At 39.7% G+C, this 6000-nt stretch overlaps 2 protein-coding genes across 2 annotated transcripts in view; both read right to left on the reverse strand.

Annotated features, from left to right (window-relative positions):
* CAV1 (caveolin 1) overlaps positions 1 to 6000 on the reverse strand; it is a 59279-nt gene that overhangs the window by 51234 nt on the left and 2045 nt on the right. The window lies entirely within an intron of this gene.
* CAV2 (caveolin 2) overlaps positions 1 to 6000 on the reverse strand; it is an 85900-nt gene that overhangs the window by 49157 nt on the left and 30743 nt on the right. The gene's annotated exons all lie outside the window — the stretch shown is intronic.

Genomic DNA, 6000 nt, shown 5'->3' on the forward strand with positions numbered 1-6000 from the left:
ATAAATTTCTGTTTGTTAAAACCATCCATTTGTGGTATTTCTGATGTAGCAGCTCTAGATAACTAAGACACTTTGCGAGTACTTTTCCTTGACTGTTAAAGAAAAAAATATTAAGTCTATGCATATGTAAGAATCATCACATCCAAGTTTTAGAGAGGAAAGTTACACATGCATATTTTTACTTTCCAGTGAAGATTTTCTCCCTGAGGTCCTGATTTATCTCGGTCTTAATTTTAGAATCATCTAAACTCATTTCTCCACTCATGACCATAATCCATGATGAATCATATATCTTGTCTATTCTTCCTTTATGATACATTTTAAAAATATTTGTTCTGGACCATAACTATATGAAAACACGGATATATTTTTAACTTTCATTAGCCCAAAGTTTCTGCAAATGTTAAGAAAAAAAAAAAAAAAAGGAATTGGAGGTTAGCCTAGTGACTGTTATGATCCCTTCTAGTTCTAAAATTTTGTCATTTTGTGCTTATATGGTCCTATTCCCAACGCCCCTACACACTGCCCTTCTCATTTCATGTCCGGACCAATGCAATTACATCTTAACTGCTCTCTGCTCATCTAGTCTGGCTACCTTCCATCACATTCTGCACCTTCACCAGAGTTATCTTCCAAAAAGTTCACTTCCATCATGTCATCCCCATGCTTGAAGACTTCAAGGCCTCCCACTGATTACATGATAAAGTTCAAACTCTACCATGAATCCTGGATTCAGGACTCTGCACTTAGCCATGATCAGCCCTTTCATTTTGATCCCCTAACATTCTTCCACACAAACTCTCTAATTGCAATAAAAATGGGCCACCAAATCTTCTGGGACCATTCCCATGTCCATGCTTTTCTCATTTAGAAGGCCCTCTTGTGCTTTTCTCAGCTATTTGCATTCCATCTCTCCTTCCGGACTCAACTTGGGTTGTACCTCCTTCACGGCCTTCTGCATTTAATATCTACAATGCATCCTTATTCTCTTTACTCCGTTGGCATATCCATGGTAGGGTCTCCCTAACACTTGTTATCAATGCCATTCACTTTCAAAAAAATGTTCTTATTACATAACTTTCAATAATATTTGCTTTTGATTTACAAGACCACATACAGAGTATGCCAGTAAAAAAGTGAAAATACAAAACCCTGTGTAGGAGAGAATAAATAACATGGGTTAACTTAAAATTTAGCTATAGTTTCCTGTCAGTCAAGGTGTCAAAGGTCCTATTAGTTATCATTTGGCAGTGATTTTACTGTGTGTATGTATGTGTGTGATTTTTTGGATTGGTTTGTTTTTCTTTTTTACTTTTTATGTGTATACATCTTCACTCACCAACTCTATTCTTTGTGATGGCTAAAACTCATTTAGGAATTATCCTTTGTAATACCTAGTATAGTGTCGAGTTTAATAAATGAATTGATTGATAGTAATGGAGCCCTGATGGTGCAGTGGTTAAGAGCTCAGCTGCTAACCAAAAGGTCGGCAGTTTGAATCCACCAGCCACTCCTTGGAAACCCTATGGGACAGTTCTACTCTGTCCTATAGGGTCACTATGAATTGGAATCAACTTGATGGCAACGGGTTTGGTTTTTGGTTTAAAGTTATATCAGAAAATTTGAAGCCATTTTCATTATTCAGAAAACTGAAATAGTACAAAATAAATGTATGAGTGAAAATGTGAGTATAAGTGTGAAGGCACAGGAATCTCTGACGAAGAATGCTGCGTCTGAGGTAGGGACCACTTTAACCAGAGGAAATTTAAGAAGACATTTATAGTCTCCTTAATATTTTTGGGTAAATGTCTATAAAAATATTTCCTAGTACGGAGCAGTATAATTTAGTGATGTAAGAAACCAATTTTATTGCAAATAAATTGTATACTTTATATCATTATCATTAGTGGAATAGATGGTGACCTTCCACCTCCTTGAAATACAAATTCATGGCACATGTGGCTTCTGCATTTTCTTTCCCTCCCTAAGTAACTGTTTTATGGGACTGAAAGAATACTGTGCAGATACACTAACTCTGTTGTTTAGTTTCAGGGTTTCATTTCTTCTCCATCTAGAGTTATTTATTTAAACTTGGCATGGGGATTTTTTTTTTTTTTTTTTAATTCAGGGAATGCTCTAGTCCAGTGCTGTCCAACAGAAGTTTCTGTGATGATGGAAGGGTCCTATATCTGCACTGTTCAATACAATAGCACTAGCTTCATGTGGCTACTGAGCACTGGAAACGTGCCTAGTATGACGGGGGAACTGGGTTTTTGATTTTATTTAATATTAATTATTTGAACATTGAAAGAGCCACATGTGGCTAATGACCACAGAATGGGACAGAGCAGCTGTCTTTTGTAGAGTTGCCTGCTTTTAGAACAGATCTTTCCTTACTTGGTAAATTGGGTACCTTTAACAGTAGATTCATTTGGCCACTGGTTCTTTATTATCATGTGAGTTTTTAAAACTACGATGCATTAACAGTAAAGCTTTCAGTATCTTTATTATTCTAAGAAACCTATATTGGTGGCACAGTGGTTAAGAGCTATGGCTGCTAACCAAAAGGTCGGCAGTTCGAATCCACTAGCCACTCCCTGGAAGTCTTATGGGGCAGTTCTACTCTGTCCTGTAGGGTCACTATGAGTTGGAATCGACTTGAGGGCGACAGGTTTTGTTTTGTTTTGTTTTTGGTATATTGGCAAAAGGTCTCTGGTTGGTGCAAATAGTTAACCTAAAGGTTAGTAGTCCCAGCGGTGCTGCAGAAGAAAGGCCTGGTGATATGCTTCTGTAAAGATTACAGCCAATGGAGCAGTCCTATGGAGCAGTCTACTCTGTAACACATGGGGTCTCCATGAGTTAGAATTGACTCAGTGGCAATGGATTTATACTGTCAAAAGTAAAATTTAGGGACATTTATTATTTACTGTCATGGCAACAGGGAGAAGACCATTCCTGTTTCTATCTTGTTTGTGCTTGGACTCAAAGGAATAAACATACGAAACAGGTGTCTTTATAGTGTGTAGGCTCCCTTTCCCTTGCCCTGCTGGGATGTTGGGGCTTTGGAAACAGAATTCCCATTTGCAGCCACCCTGCCTTGGTGTTGCTCAGCAGGGCATTCTCTGAAGTCCTCTCTAGGTGGGGCATCTGAGTAAGTGGGCCTGCCAAATTCTACTGAAGGTGGATTTTCTGTCTCACAGTCTTGTTTTGCTCACAGTTCTATGAGCAAGTGGGTGGGGTTTGCTTTCTCTAGGCCAGCAGGAGCTTGCTCTAGCTCTTCCTTCCAATTTCTTTAATTTGAGGATCCCCACACTTGCTCTTTGAAATGTTATTTTGTAAACTGCTATTTCCTTAAACCTGTTATGCTTTTTTTCCATCTGCGTTGAAGTCTCTTTTCCCAGTGAGGGCTTTCTTTTTCAACTTAGTCATGCTATGTGGGGAGACCCAGATCCACACTGCTGGGCCCTCTGACTCATCCGAGGAGGTTGGGTTGCTCCAGGGAATTCCACTCACAGCCCAATGGAACAACAGGGAGGAACCAATTAAGTGAGTCCTTTCTGCAGTCTGCCCCTTTTCCTGGCAACTCTCCTTGTCCAAAGCTAATTGAGGAGGGAAAAAAGCAAAGATGCCCTTCCACCTTTAAAATAATGTTTTTAAGAAATCGTTTCTAGCAATTCTAATTTCCAGTTTACAAGGTACTTTTGTCATTGCTGCTGCTGCTGCTTTTAAATGTTCCATAATCAGGCTAGTAGAAAAATCTTCAGTGCTCCAATTTTCCTTTTCCTCCACCAGCAAGCCAAGAGAGTCAATTCTGACAGTTGCATTTTCCTTCCAGTTACAGATTGAACTGTTCCCCCTTTGGAAATATATTATTCATGAATGTGAGCAGGCTCTGAAGTCTAGCTCCTCCCATCTGCAAATAGGAGGCAGAGGATGGATGGGAATTACTCCATTTCTGACCCCCTTGGCTGCTCTGGGCTGTGCAGGACTGTGTCTTCACACTCCTGCTGAGACGTCAGGCCTTTCCTTGGCCCTCGCTGTCCCTCAAAGAAAGCCCTCTGCCAAGGATGGCTTAGGCCCATGATTTCTCAATCCAGACAGGTTCAGACAATAAATTTTTCTGACTAGATTTGCTAAAATGGGTCAAAGCTGAATAACATAATAATAACCAAAAAACTGACCACTGAGCCAGCTATAAGTTTGCCAGTAACCCATTCAATCTATTTTTAGTCTTACTAGACACATCCTGAAATTACAAGAAGGAACCCCAACTCCAGTATTCCATTAGCTCAGGGCAGGCTGACCTAGTCAGCCACTAAAGAAGCATCTTTCCATACCTAATGAGAGGCAAGGAGAAATCAAGAGGTGCACAGTGTTTCTGTTTTTGTACAGTTGCTTAGCTGTGCACAGGTGCCATGTTTTTCTAATTGAAATACCCTTCCCTCAATTATGATTATATATGTAGTGTATATAGAAATATATATGTATATGTATATATGTGTGTGTATATGTGTGTTGTGTGTGTGTATATACATATGTGTGTGTATATCTATAAAGACAAAGTTATAAATAACTCTTTGTCTTTATATACACACGTATGTATACACCTCTCTGTTTTTAGTTCTAAGCATTTCCGTCCACTTTATTATTTTTAAGAAAATCACTTCAGGATATCTTAATTTAGCAGGGGGCTGCCCATTCTGTATTCTGCTCTCACGCTTGGCACAAGGCCTTCCCCTTACACAGTTATCTTACTGCCTTAGTTCCATGTTCAGTGGATATCACCCTTCACTAGATTTCGCTAGACTTCGACCTGGGAATCAAGAGGGTCTCCTTCAGCGTGGCCATCTCAACTTCCCAAAGAACGTGAGCCTGTCTGTTGCTGAGGTCAGGAGGCTATTTACCAGGAGAAAAGCGCAGTTATATGGACTACAGAACTCATGTTAACTAAATTCCAGCTAAACTAAGCAAAGGGGCGGGGGGGTGGTGTAAATCCTAACTTGTGCCTGTGGTTATAATCCCATTTGGGAATGGGTTTACTTTGTTATGTTAATGAGACAGGATTAGTATGGGATATGTCTTAAGTCAATCTCTTTCAAGATATTAAAGAGATTAAACAAACAAGCGAGAGAAGCAAAGATGGCAGAAGATAGATGCCACACCACATGAAGATCACCAAGGAGCCAAGGAACAAGGACCTTCCTCCGGAGCTGACAGAGAGAGAAGCCTTCCCTGAGAGCTGACACCCTCATTTTGGACATCTAGCCTCCTAACTGTGAGAAAATAAATTTCTCTTTGTTAAAGCCACCCATTTGTGGTATTTCTGTTATAGCAGCACTAGATAGCTAAGACAGAATTTGGTACTGAGAAGTGGGGGTACTGTTCTAACAAATACCTACAACATGGAAGTGCTTTGGGAATTGGGTAATGGGTAGAGACCGGAAGAGTTTTAAGCCTAGGTTGCCTTGAAGAGACTGTTAGTAGAATCATGGATGTCAAAGGCAATTCTGGTGAGGGCTCAGAAGGAAGTAAAGAGAGCTATAGAGAAAGTCTCTATTGTCTTAGAGAATACATATGGCACCAGCAACAGAATGTTGCTAGAAATGTGGACGTTAACTATGCTTTTGGTAAAGCTTCAAAAGAAAGTGATGAACGTGTGATTGGACAATGGAGGAAGGGCGATGCTTTTTATGCACTGGTAAAGAACTTGTCTGAATTATGTTTCAATGTTTGGTGGAAGGTAGAACTTGTAAGTGATGAGCTTGGATATCTGGCTAAGAAGATTTCTAAGCAAGATCTTAAAGGGGCCACGTGGTTTCTTCTTGCCACTTATGGTAAAATGTGGGAGGAAAGAGATGAACTTAAAAATTAACTGTGCAAAATGAAAACAGAACTTAAAGAATTGGAAAATTCTGTTGTATAAATTAAGGACACGTGTCCTAGAACTTTCACCAAGGATGTGCCTACACAATCTTTTGTTAAAGAGATTAAGCCTGTGAC

Source organism: Trichechus manatus, unplaced genomic scaffold, assembly GCF_000243295.1.
Source record: "Trichechus manatus latirostris isolate Lorelei unplaced genomic scaffold, TriManLat1.0 scaffold00251, whole genome shotgun sequence".
NCBI lineage: Eukaryota > Metazoa > Chordata > Mammalia > Sirenia > Trichechidae > Trichechus > Trichechus manatus.